The sequence below is a fragment of the Mauremys reevesii genome, unplaced genomic scaffold (genome assembly GCF_016161935.1).
Source record: "Mauremys reevesii isolate NIE-2019 unplaced genomic scaffold, ASM1616193v1 Contig1, whole genome shotgun sequence".
Taxonomy (NCBI): Eukaryota; Metazoa; Chordata; order Testudines; family Geoemydidae; genus Mauremys; species Mauremys reevesii.
Window position 1 is genome coordinate 4159528 of NW_024100715.1, and position 14525 is coordinate 4174052.

General features: G+C 47.5%; 1 pseudogene; it reads left to right on the forward strand.

Moving 5' to 3' along the window:
• The first annotated feature begins 637 nt into the window (after positions 1-637).
• LOC120392377 lies at positions 638-11999 on the forward strand (annotated as a pseudogene).
• Positions 12000-14525: the final 2526 nt, after the last annotated feature.

Sequence of the window (14525 nt, forward strand, 5' to 3'; positions counted from 1 at the left end):
CTTTCAATGCTCCTCAATCCTGACCCACAGCCCTCCTGTTATTCCAGCCCTGGGTTTGCCCTCCTCCTCCCAACTTTGTCAATGCCCTTCAATTCCAAACCCATAGCCCGGCCCCCTTCCCCACTGCTATCCCAACCTCAGACTCACCCCACCCCACCCCAGAGCTCTGCCAGGGCCCTTCAATCCCCACCCGCAGTCCCCTGCTCTCCCAGCTCCGCGGTACCCCTGGAAGGAGGGTGACTTCACGCACACACCCAGCTCTGCCTCAGGAGCTCAGTTCATCCTGATAGTCCCATTCCTCAGCTTGTAGCCAGCATCAGACACAGCAGCGAGGACTGTGTGGAGTTAGAGGGGACCCCTCCCGCAAGACCCCATTGAGAGGAGAGGTTCTCAAATGTATGTGATCGCACCCACATTCTGTGTGTTGGGAGTAGTTTATGTCCCCTTGCCACACATGGACATATACCAATAAAAAAAAATCAACACAACTCTCCCTAAATATTCAACCCAGCAAGGTGTTGATTCAAACAGAGCCAAAGAGCCCTTGTAACAAGAGAAAACACAGATCTATGACTGTGGTGCAGGCCTACAGTTCAACGGGTCTCGGCTGCATTGCAGCAAAGGGATTAAAGTTCAGATGGCCGGGATTGTGTATAACGCTCGGCAAACGGAACAGAAATCCGTCAAAACGCGCAGTGCCACCGGAGGAGCTGACACATTTGGAGGAATCAGCTTTGCTAGTCATGCCCTGCTATGGGTAACATGTGTGGGATACATCCCCCCCATCCCCAAAAGCTTCTCTCCCCCCCACCCCCTCCATACGTTCTGCACCCTCCGGTTTGAGAACCTCTGGTCTAGGGAACAAAGCAGGATGGCTCCTTATGGTCCTTTCCCAGGGCTTCATCCTTGGAAAAGTTTAATCCTTCCACGTCCCTGCCAGTTTGCTGCATCCCTTGGAGGGGAGGGAAATGAGGGTCCCGCCCCTAGACTATCAGTGGGACACAGGGGAGGAGGGGAGTGAAATGAGAGAGGGAGGAACATGACAACTACATGTGAGCAGAAGAATACAGTGGGGGTGGATAGCAGGAGGGGTTCTTATAACAATCCACTCCCTAGCATCTCCCACACACACACTCGATCTCCATCCCCAAATAGCCACACTACCCTCCACACACACACACACACATGATCTCCATCCCCAAAATAGCCACACTACCCTCCATCCCCAAATAGCCTCACTACAGTCCATACACACACACCTGATCTCCATCACCAAGTAGTCACATTAACGCACATACACACAAATCCCTACCTACCTAGTCTCCATCCCCAAATAGCTACACTACATCTGCCAGTGCCCCTCAATTATAGCCCACAGTCTCCTGCTACCCCGGCCCTGGGCTTCTGTTCCACACACAGCTCTGCCGGTGCCCCTCTGTCCTGACCAACGTGGAAGCAGAGCTGTAACTTGGCATTTTAGCATCCCAGGGGACCAAGCATATTTCCGCCTCTACCATTTTTTCTCCATAATTTTTCCACCCCAATTTTCCATCCTTCTGTCTTTGTGCCCTGGGCAGCCGCCTGGCTCACCCCACATACAGCTCTGCATAGAAGCATTATCTGAACATTATGGTTGCAATGTTCAAACCCATCAGGGATTTTATACACATTCTAGGCAACTTTGAAAATCTCACCCAATGCACGTAGCCAGTAGTGAGGTGACTAATACAGCACACGAAAGATAGATCAGTCATCTACCAAAGTCTTCTCCATCCAAACCCCAAAACAAACTTTGGCATGATACATAGTGTCTGTGAATCATACCAATCTTTTCAAATCCACTGTGCAACTGCAGCAAGTGCAACGTTCCTTAAGAAGCCCCAGTCCTGCAAACGTTTATGCACGTGGCTAACGTTACGCCCAGAATTAGCCCTACTGACTTCCGTTTGCTTGTTATTTTTATTTGCATTATGGCAGCACAGTTATACCAGGCCCATAATGCCAAGCCCAAGGCCCAGTCATAATCTGGCTCCATTGTGCTGGGTGCTGTCCAAAGAAACATCAGTAGAAGACAGCCCTGAAGAGCTCCCAGTCCAAGCAGTCACGGCAAACAACTCACCCGTGCTAAGCAAATGCTTCCGTGTTTGCAAGATCTGGGTCTAACACGGTCACGTTCATCTCTGTGTTTTCAAACCAACATTTTTGGGGGCCGGATACCCCAGCTGGTGTGAATCGGCTGTAGCTCCATTGGGGTCAATGGGGTCAATGGGGCCATATCCCCCAGCATGTTTAGAGATGTGTTTATCACTGACAGGCCCAGCAGGGCGTGGGGACGGACTCAAGAATAGCCCCCCAGTGCCTTGGCTGCTCTTGGTCCTGCCTGCAGCCTGCAACTTCCCTGTGACTTATTTCAGGGCATCAGGTCCAGCTTTGCCCTGTGATTGCTCCCTTTACGTGCTCCCCCACTTAGCGTTATGTTCTGACCCACGCTCCCATCCTCTTGCCCTTTCACAGTGCCAGGCCCTGCAGCTCACTAGCAGGTTGGTCGGCCTCTTGCATCTGAGCAGATCCTGTGGTTTGACAGCTCGAGGTGGGGCCAGCGCTTCCTCTGCAGCCTTGAGCCCTCAGTCGGACAGGGTGAGTCTGCGGAGGGTCATTTGTTTCTTCTCGTCTCATCGTTTTCTGGGCATGGCTGGAAGATGGAGGATGAAGAAGGTTACACGGTATTAAACCTCCGACGCCAGGAGAAAACCACCACCCGCCTGCCACCAGGGAGGATCCAAGGTACGGACGTTAGAAAGTTGTGCTTCATGAGCATGTGGCAGGGAGAGAATGAGTGCAGAGCATAAGTGCAGAGCGCCATTATTCTGATGTGTGTCAGACAGGCTTTTCTTTCACCCCGTGACCAGCCATTCCCTGTTCCTGTTCAGAAAGGGATATTTGCAGTTTATGGTTGAGATTTTCAGTGCTGCCTAAGAGATTTGGACACCCAAACTGAATCAAAATCAATGGGATTTGGACATTCAATTCCCACAGGCTCTGATTTTCAAAGCTGCTTATTTTTAGGGCTGGCTGGTCAACAGGAATTCCCTTATGTGAAAAATGTAGCGGTCTCGACCTTTGTTTTAATTCTGCAGCAGAACAAAAATAAGATCCTTTGATATAGCAGGGATGTGAGCCTGGCTCCCTCACATCCCAGGGGAAATGCCATAACCACCCCTGAACCTGAGCAAGCTTTGCTGGAACTGATACGCTTCCATGAGAAGTTTTGATGAATCGGCTTTTTCCAACAAAAACAGTTTTGTTGGCAAATTCCCGACCAGCCAAACGTGAGCTCCTAGTGTGGGGCTGCAACTGAACGCAAAGGTGATTCTTGGATCCATAAATAGGAGAATACTGAGTAGGAATAGAGAAGGTTTTTTACCTCTGTATGTGGCACTGATGTGACAGCTGCTAGAATACTGTGTCCAGTTCTGATATCTACAATTCAAGAAGGATCTTGATAAACTGCAGAGGGTTCAGAGGGCGGGTGCTCAGTGCTTTCTGAAAACCAAGGCCCTTTAAGGTCTCTAAATTTGAGCTCCCAGAATCACTTGTCCCTTTTGAAAATCTTCACCCATAACTTGAAAAATTGCTGCAGCATTTTCTTCACTTGACTTTAGTAGATTTCAATGAGGCTTAAAAAAAAAAACCAAGCCAAGACTGGTTATGCAACTGTACTGTAAATTACCGCACATAGGGTTGCATGAGAAAGTTCGGTTTGTATTGCATTATGGATATTATCTGGCTAACAATGTCTAATGACATAAAGTGAGACCAAATTTTAAAAGGCAAAGATAAGATTGATGCCGTCTCACCAAACTTTGCATGTTTTACAGATTCTCCTTTGAGTTCCCAGTGCTTTAAACGCATGCTAGGGATTTTGGGGGCCGTTTGTATCATTCTGACATTAGCCGTGATCATTTTGACTGTCCTGGGTAAGTGTCTGGATCCCGTCTGTTTTGTAAATACGCAGGTGGTGAAGTTTCTTATGCCTTAGTAATTCAGCTTAGCTATTTTCTATTCATCAATCGGGGGTTCTCAAAGTTTTCCATGGCGCAGTCCGCCTGTGAAGGTCCATCTACGCTGCACACTCTTTTTGGTGGTGTGCAGAGCACATACACCACATGTCCCCCTAACTTGGGTATAAGTGGCAGTGTAGATGGTGAGGCCCTGCCTAGGGGAACAGAGTTAAGATTACATACCCCAGGGTTCAGTGTCTCAGGTATGCCCCCTACACAGCTCTCTACTCACCCAAGCAGTGTCTCCCCATCTCCATTTCTATTTCACAGTGTCCCACTGCCCGAGTCTTTCCCCGCCAAAGGGGAAGGTTCAGAAGTGGGAAAGACTCTGGCAATGAGAAGTCAGCAGTGAAAGGCTCCGGCAGCTCCCTGCTGTGGAGCCTTTACCCGTTGCAGGGAGAGACTCCAGCAGTGGGGAAAGTCTCTGGCAATTCCCTGCTACCGAGCCTCACCCCACCGCCTCCTCCCTGCCAGAACCGTTCCCTGACACGTAGCTGTGCACCACAGCATGGACCAGTGCTGCGCAACCTGCAGCCCAGGGGCCGCACACGGCCCATCAGGGTAATCCACTGGCAGATTGCGAGACACTTTGTTTAGATTGACTGTCCGCAGGCACGGCCGCCCGCAGCGCCCAGTGGCCGCGGTTTGCAGTTCCCGGCCAATGGAAGCTGCGGGAAGCGGGGATTACAGATTCCCTGGTGCACATAATCTCTTACATTTATAATCCCTGTGCCAATGACAGCTATTGTTTACTGAAAAGAGTAACATTAGGAAAATAATGTAATTGTTGCTATTGTGTAAAGTAATTTAGCAGGTAAAAGCAAAGAGATTTAGCCCTACGTGGCCAGCTTTTACTACCACCAAGTGCTCACTGGTTCATCATGGGTTACAGTTTGAGAACAGCTGTCCTATATTCAGATACCACATCATTAGTAACATCAGGAAGAAATGGCCCCTGAGCAGGAAATGGCCCCAGTTCAGGTAAGCACATATGGACGCTTTTAAAATGAAGGATGTGCTTCAGTGGTTTCCTGATTAGGGGCCTTAAAGAGACCATCACCTTTAAATCTTCTTTTTTTTTTAATTGACAAAAACAAGCTAAATGTATCACTGCTACTGGGTTCTATTGACCGTCAGACCATTTACAATTAAAGCTGGTCAAAATTTTGTGAACATGTTTTTTCATTTAAAAAAAAAATCTTGTCTATCTGGAAACAATTTTTTGATTCCGACAACTTGTCAGTTGTACAAACAATTTCACTGAAAAGTTTTCAGTGCTTTGTTCTGTTTGTGAAAAAATTGTTGGGCTTTTTTCCATTTGTCAAAATTATTTCAGTTTTCGGTTTGCCACTGTGTAGATTTTGATTGGCGCAGGTTGCAATATGTTGGTACAAGATGTTTTTAATCCGACTCCTTGATACGATGAGTGTGCATGTCAATTCTTGACACTCTCCTGTTGTGTCTCACACAAGAGGCTCTGTGGTTTCCAAACACCAGGACAAATTTTATAAAACAAAATATGTCTAGTGTGAAAACAGATAGTTTTTATATTTTTGAAATTTTTAATAAAAAAGAAAATTTTCAACCAGCTCTATTTACAATCCAATTTCCTGACATTTTTAAGAGTGTTTTTCCTCCTCTGTCAGACCCTAGAACACTTTTCAGAAGTAACTAGTGACTTTGGACAATGGAGTGGAGAGTGAGCTTATAAATTTTGCAGATGCCACGACGCTGAGAGGGGTTGCACGCACTTTGGAGGACAGGATCAGAATTCAAAACAACCTTGACAAATTGGAGAATTGGTCTGAAATTGACACGATGAAATTCATTAAAGACAAGTGCACATTGCTACACTTAGGAAGAAAAAAAATCAAATAAACAGTTACAAACTGGAGAATAAGCGTCATCAAGTCCAGCCGTCTGCAATGAGGCAGGACCAAATACACCTAGACCATCCCTGACAGGCGTTTGTCCAACCTGTCCTTAAACACCTCCAGTGATGAGGACTCCACAACCTCTCTTGGAAGCCTGGTCCAGAGTTTAACTTCTCTTACAGTTAGAAAGTTCTTCCTAATATCGAACCTGAATCGCCCTTGCTACAGATTCAGCCCATTACTTCTTGTCCTGCCTTCAGTGGCCATGGAGAACAATTGATCACCCTCCTCTTCATAACAGACCTGCACATATTTGAAGACTGTTGTCAGGTCCTTGCTCAGTCTTCTTTTCTCAGGGTTAAGCAGGCCCAGGTTTTTTAGCCTTGCCTCTTAGGTCAGACTTTCTAAATCGTTGATCATTTTTGTTGCTCTCCTCTGGGCTCTCTCCAATTTGTCTACATGACTCCCAAAGTGTGGCACCCAGAATCAGACACAGTCTTCCAGGTGAGGCCTCACCAGTGCTGAGTAGATCACCTCCTGTATTGTACATTCAACACTCCTATTAATACACCCCAGGATGATAGTAGCCTTTTTTGCAACTGCCTCACATTGTTGACTCATATTCCATTTATAATCCACTGTAACCACCACTTAACCTCTTATTCCCCATTCCTAGCCTGCTATTCCGCAGTTATTCTCCTCCCCTCACTGCAGCAGTCCCTGCTTCTGGTCCTATTGGCTGGAGTCTCTTCAAAATATGATCTTCCTTCTCCTTTCTCACATGTGATATTGCACAGTGATAGCTAACGATGTTGACATTTAAAGTATCATAATTAGCAGAAAGAGCGAGGAGTACTTGTGGCACCTTAGAGACTAAGAAATTTAGTTGAGCATAAGCTTTCGTGGGCTAAAGCCCACTTCATTGGATGCTTACAGTGGAAAATACAATAGGAAAATATATATATACACAGAGAACATGAAAAAATGGAGGTTGCCATACCAACTGTAACAAGACCAATTGATTAAGGTGAGCTATTATCAGCAGGAGAAAAAAAACTTTTGTAGTGATCATCAAGATGGCCTATTTCAAACAGTTGACAAGAAGGTGTGAGTAACAGTAGGGGGGAAATTAGATGAAAATTAGCATGGGGAAATAGTTTTTAGTTAGTGTAATGACTCATCCACTCCCAGTCTAATTTCCCCACTACTGTTACTCGCACAAAAGGATAAAGTTAAAACAAAATAATTTTTTACCTTATTGAAACATTTTGAAACAAAATGAGAATGTCAAAACAATTCCTTTAGATTTTTTCCTCATCAAAAATTTTATTGACACAGACAAATGCCTGCAAAATGTTTCAATTTTGATGAAACTGCATTTTCCCACAGAAAACTGTTCCATCAGGTTTTTCAGACCCGTTCTACTGATAACATAAAGCAAAGATGCTAACGCCAAAGAATGAAACGAATGAGGCAGAGGCAAATTGAGCCCAGGGAAAATCGTTCAAAATAAAAGAACACCAGGGCCAGCTGGAAACAGACAAAAGCAGGCAAGAGAAATGTGGAAGCACTAAGAGATTACTACATGTAATAGGAAAGGGGGATGTAAACACTGATACGTACCTGTTTCACCTTTGTATTTAAATAGAAACAGAATAGAATTTGGCTCTGGATTTATAACAGTTCAGTTTTTTCTCCAAAGTGACTGACTGGGATCCATATTATTCAGTGCTTTATTACACACACATACACGAGAGTTCTCTAACCTCTGTTCACAATGATGCTGTGTGGGGAAGTTTTCCAGTGTGGCTCTCATGAAGGCCGGACGGGAACACCCCCAAACGCCCCTGCAGACAGTGATTCCGGGCAGAGAAGATTGAACAGCGCAGAAGGCAGCAGCAGCAGCAGCCCAGAGGACGTCCTCGCTCATCTGAGACAGAATCTGTGCGAGCTGCAAACACACAGCAGCGCAACAGGTAACCACAGCTTCTTCCATGCCTGAGCTGTCCCCCTGTCTAGCTCCTTAGGCTGCTCTAGTGCATCTGTCAGAGCTCCTCCTAGAAAAGTCCCTTCCTGCTACTCCACCCACATGTGCCACCACCCACCCATCCTCCAGAGCTTCTCTGCACTGGGTACCACACATCAGTGCTGTTCACCACAAGCATTTTCAGATGGGACTGTGGGGAGCAGCAGTGACACCTAGTGGCCAGCTAGGGTAGCTCTCGGTATATACAGTACCACGTGGGGGAGCACAGGCGAGTGGGAGGGGAAGGGATGGGCTAGAACAGATTGAGAAAGAAGGCAGTGGCTGTGCCGGAACATGGCATGAAGGGACATCAGGTGTCTACCCATCATGCCACACACCCAGCAAGAGACAGTCCCTGCCCCAGCTGAGATCAGGGCGCCGTCGTGTCAGGCGCTGCACAGACACAGGGAGAGACAGACCCTGCCCCAGCTGAGATCAGGGCCCCGTTGTGCCAGGAGCTGCACAGACACACAGGGAGAGACAGTCCCTGCCCCAGCTGAGATCAGGGCCCCGTCGTGTCAGGCGCTGCACAGACACACAGCGAGAGACAGTTCCTGCCCCAGCTGAGATCAGGGCCCCGTTGTGCCAGGAGCTGCACAGACACACAGGGAGAGACAGTCCCTGCCCCAGCTGAGATCAGGGCCCCGTCGTGTCAGGCGCTGCACAGACACACAGCGAGAGACAGTCCCTGCCCCAGCTGAGATCAGGGCCCTGCTGTGTCAGGCGCTGCACAGACACAGCAAGAGACAGTTCCTGCCCCAAAGTACTTACAAGACAGATGAACAAAGCAGTACTATCCTTATATGACAGATGTGGAAACTGAGGCACAGCAAGTTGCCATGACTTTTTCCCAGGTCACACAGTAGCGTGTGTGGCAGAGCTGGGAACTGAAGCCAGATCACCTGACTCGCAGTCAAGTGCCTGAACCCGGGGCATGGAAAGTGTTGAACCATGAAGTGTCTTTAGCCCCATTAATGCCGGGTCCCTTTCCCCCAGGTGGAGGCCCTGAGTGTAAACTCTGCCCCATGGACTGGCTGTCGCACAGAGGAAAGTGCTACTGGTTCTCTAAAGGGAATAAGGACTGGAATGGGAGCCGTGATGACTGTCCAAGGAAGAGGTCTCACATCCTGGTGATCCAGGACCAGGACGAGATGGTAATGTGAAAAATAAAGTGTGCCACCTACGCCTAAAACTTAGGTCAACCTAGCTATGTTGCTCAGGCGTGTGAAAAATGCCTCTTGTTTTAAATCTGGGTTGAAAAATTGTCAGTGACTGAGAAGCTACAACGACCCTTGGTAAATTGTTCCATTGGTTAATTACCCTCACTCTTAAAAATTTACACTTTATTTCCAGTGTGAGTCTGTCTAGCTTCAACTTCCAGCCATTGGATCATGTTCTACCTTTGTCTGCTAGACTGAAGAGCCCATTATTAAATACCTGTTTCTCATGTAGGTACTTAGAGACTATGATTACATCATCCCTTAACCTTCTCTTTGCTAAGCTAAATAGATTGAGCTCCGTGAGTCTATCACTTTAATCATTCTCATGGCTCTTCTCTGACCCCTCTTCAATTTAGCAAGATCCTTCCTGAACTGTGGGCACTAGAACTGGACACAGGATTCCAGCAGTGGTCACACCAGGGCCAAATTGAGAGGTAAAATAACCTCTCTGCTCCATTCAATATTCCCCTGTTTAAGCATCCCAGGATCACATTAGCTCTTTTGGTCACAGCGTCCCACTAGGAACTCATGTTCAGCTGATTATCCACTGTGACCCCTAAATCTTTTTCAGCATCACGGCTTCCCAGGGTAGAGGCCCCATCCTGCATTCTTTGTTCTTAGCTACATACATTTAGCCATATTAAAAACACATAATGTTGGCTTGTGCCCTTCCAGCTCGCTCTGTATCCCTGACCTGTCCTCCTCATTATTTATCGCGCCCCCAATTGTTGTGTCCGCTGTAAACTTTATCAGTGATGATTTTATTTTTTCTTCCAGGTCCTTGGTAAAAATGTTCAATAGCTTAAGGCCAAGTACCAGTCCCTGTGGGACACCATTGTAAACACACCTGCTCAGTGACAATTCCCTGTTTACAATTAAATTTTGAGATCTAGCAGTTAGCGTCCTAACAAGTGTTATATGCCAGTTCTATAGGGAAAAACAATTCCCTTGCTTGTTTTGGGTTCAACTGAAAGCCTCTTTGGAGATTGTGGATTAAGTTCTCATGTCCTTTGGAACGATTGCTTTTCCCTCAGGCTAAATTCACACTCCTGCTTTTCTCCACAGGAGTTCATACAGAACGTCACACAAGGGAAATATCCCGTTTGGGTTGGGCTTAATGTTACATCCCCAGAGGAGAAATGGACCTGGGTGGACGGCTCCATCTTAAACCAAAATCTGTGAGTGTTTCTTGCTGTTAAATATTTCATGTGTCTTGAGAAAAGCTGATAATTAAGTAACTGTGGAGGTTTGCAGAGTCGGAGAGAAAGGCTGGCCTTGAACTGGGGCTCAGGCAATCTGGATTTACGAACAGACTCCCTGCATGACCTCAGCCAAGTCATTTAAACTCTCTGGGCCTCCACTCCCCAGCTGTCATAAGGAATAATTATTCTTTGGGTGTTTTGTGTATTTAGATTGCAGGCCTCTGGAGGAAAGAACTGCTCTTGCTAAGTGTGTAGATAAAACGCCCAGCACAATGGAATCCTGATCTTGGTTGGGGCCTCTAAGCATTACAAGAACATACATAATACAGAGAGCCGGGGGGGGAATTCCCAACGGAACAGCTTTCTCTCTAGGAACGTCTATGCTACAGCGGCTACAGTGGTGCAGCAGGTGTGACGCTGTAGCACCAAACTGTAGACCCTTCCTACACATCGACCGAAGGGGTTTTCCTGTTGTTGTAGGTAGTCCACCTCTCCGAGAGGCAGGGGCTGGTTCTTCCATCAACCTAGCTACAGCTAGGGGGCAGGTCGACCTACGACATTGCACAGGACGCAACAATTTTCACAGCCCTGAGAGATGTAGTTAGGTCCCCTGAAGTTTTTAGATGAAAACCACGTCTCAGAAAATACCCATTCCATGCAATTGACATGTTTCCTGTGAATGTATCGGTTTTTCTCAATTTTTGATGGCAAATGATCGCAACAGTTTATTTCAGCGCCATCCATTTGATTCCATTGTGTATTACATTACAACATAACAGTCAAAAGATTCTGACCTGATTGAAACATTTTGTTAAGGTCTGTTTAGATGTTTCCAAAATGAAATTTTTGGAAACCTCATTTTGCTGTAAATTTCAATGTTTCGTTCTGATTGAGAACAGCAGCAAAAAAAATCACCAACAAACCTCCTGATATTTTTGGAATATTCCATGGAATGGAAATTCAATTTTCCGGCTTCTTCTAACACTAAGTCAAGTCCCCTCCCATCAGGAATTAAAGGCGATGGTGAATGTTATTAGGTAGGCAACTTCCCCTTGATTCTCAGGCCGCTCATGGGACTGCCGGGTCGGAAAGGATGCACAGGACTGCTTGAGGGAAAGGACTGGACGTTGGGCACTTTTGTGGCCCAACCACTGACGAGGAGGAGACAAAGAGCCACACTCAGCAGAGAGCCTGGCAAACTTTCTTCCAATCCACGCTTTCCCACTGGTGCCTCTAGGCTAGAGTGGTGAGTTCAGTCCCCAACAGCCGCATGGAGACCAGACGTGGTGGGAGCTTTGTGACATTTATAACCTTGCAGGGGAAAACGCAGAGCTAATGGAAAACCTACAGCTGAGCAGACCATTAGATTTAATACAAAGAGACGCTTCTCCGGACCTTTGTTTGAGAAGTCTAGTCACTAACACAGATTATTTCTCCCCCCCCCGCCCCCTTTCTTCCACAGGTTTCCGGTATCTGGTCCAGCTGTGAGAAACAGCTGTGGGGTGATAAAGGGGAATCAGGCGCGTTCGGAAATGTGCAGCGCTGAGTTTAAGTGGATTTGTCAGAAAGACGCCGTCCTGATCCAAGCAGTGACAGTAGGGGGGCGGTATCCTTAGAAAGAACAGATTCCCAGATAGAAAGGCCGTTCTGATTGTCTACTCTGACCTCCTGCATAACAAAGGCCAGCGAATGTCACTCAGTAAAAAGCTGATGGGAGAGAGCCACATGCTCCTCATAGTTAGGGTGACCAGATGTCCCGATTTGATAGGGACAGTCCCGCTATTTGGGGCCTTTTCTTATATAGGCTCCTATTACCCCCCACACCCTTTCCCGATTTTTCACACTTGTTATCTGGTCACTCTACTCCTAGTCCTCTGAAAGGTCCAGCTCACCCGTGAGAGAGTGGGAATTTTCTGTAATATTTTTGTATGACACCTGTGTGTGCCTCAGTTTCCCCCGTATGCTGCGTCGTCACCTAGGAGGTAGAAAAGGGCTGGTTATGCTCAGGCAGGGGTAGCTGACGCTGGTCTCGAGTGTGGGGCCCATGTCGTTGGAAGCCCATGAAGACAATGGAAAAGCCATTTGCACTTGAAGGTTGAGATTTTCAGTGCTGCCTAAGAGATTTGGACACCCAAATTGAATCAGAATAAGAACATAAGAACATAACATAAGAACGGCCGTACCGGGTCAGACCAAAGGTCCATCTAGCCCAGTATCTGTCTACCGACAGTGGCCAATGCCAGGTGCCCCAGAGGGAGTGAACCTAACAGGCAATGATCAAGTGATCTTCCTCCTGCCATCCATCTCCATCCTCTGACGAACAGAGGCTAGGGACACCATTCCTTACCCATCCTGGCTAATAGCCATTAATGGACTTAGCCACCAGGAATTTATCCAGTCCCCTTTTAAACATTGTTATAGTCCTAGCCTTCACAACCTCCTCAGGTAAGGAGTTCCACAAGTTGACTGTGTGCTGCGTGAAGAAGAACTTCCTTTTATTTGTTTTAAACCTGCTGCCTATTAATTTCATTTGGTGACCCCTAGTTCTTGTATTATGGGAATAAGTAAATAACTTTTCCTTATCCACTTTCTCAACATCACTCATGATTTTATAGACCTCTATCATATCCCCCCTCAGTCTCCTCTTTTCCAAGCTGACGAGTCCTAGCATCTTTAATCTTTCCGCGTACGGGACCCTCTCCAAACCCCTAATCATTTTAGTTGCCCTTTTCTGAACCTTTTCTAGTGCTAGAATATCTTTTTTGAGGTGAGGAGACCACATCTGTACACAGTATTCGAGATGTGGGCGTACCATGGATTTATATAAGGGCAATACTATATTCTCCGTCTTGTTCTCTATCCCCTTTTTAATGATTCCTAACATCCTGTTTGCTTTTTTGACCGCCTCTGCCCACTGCGTGGACATCTTCAGAGAACTATCCATGATGACTCCAAGATCTTTTTCCTGACTCGTTGTAGCTAAATTAGCCCCCATCATATTGTATGTATAGTTGGGGTTATTTTTTCCAATGTGCATTACTTTACATTTATCCACATTAAATTTCATTTGCCATTTTGTTGCCCAATCACTGAGTTTTGTGAGATCTTTTTAAAGTTCTTCACAATCTGCTTTGGTCTTAACTACCTTGAGCAGTTTAGTATCATCTGCAAACTTTGCCACCTCACTGTTTACCCCTTTCTCCAGATCATTTATGAATAAATTGAATAGGATTGGTCCTAGGACTGACCCTTGGGGAACACCACTAGTTACCCCTCTCCATTCTGAGAATTTACCATTAATTCCTACCCTTTGTTCCCTGTCTTTTAACCAGTTCTCAATCCATGAAAGGACCTTCCCTTTTATCCCATGACAACTTAATTTACGTAAGAGCCTTTGGTGAGGGACCTTGTCAAAGGCTTTCTGGAAATCCAAGTACCGTATTTTCCGGCGTATAAGATGACTTTTTAAACTAAAAAACAACCCCCAAAAATCGGGGGTTGTCTTATACGCCGGGTATAAACAGCTTTGGCTGAGCCAATCCTGGGAGGGGTCTCACTGGTGTATTCTATTAATGCATACAAAGCCTGCTCGGATTGGCAAAGGTTGTAATAGCCCACCTCTCTGACTCAGCCAATCCGAGCAGGCTTAATAGATGACACCGCTCCCGTGAACGCTCCGCCCTCCTTCTCCTCCCCTTCCCCAGCTTCCCACGAATCAAATGTTCGCGGGAAGCCTGAAAAAAGGAGCGGGCAGGTAAGCCGGGTGTGTGGGGGAGGGGGCGGGACGGCTCCTCCTGGCCCTGGCCGAGCGCCCCAGCCCGGTCCCAGCCAAGCACCCCCGGCTCGGGCTGGTCCCACCTGCGCGGCTCGGACCTGGCCCAGCTCGGGCCCCGCGGCTGCGGCTCGGGCCCGGCCAGGGGAGTCGGGCCCCGCGGCTGCGGCGCCGGTCCCGGTGTTGGCCCGGGGAGTCGGGCACCGCGGCTGCGGCACCGACCCTGGCCCCCGGCCGGGGTACGAGGCCCGGGCCCGGGCCGGGCCTGGGGCGGGGGAGGCGGGGGTGGCTCGGGCAGGGGGTCTGGTGGGGCAGACAGGGGATGGGGAAGGGGGATTGGGTAGGCGCCGCGTGGGAGTTCCTGGGGTCT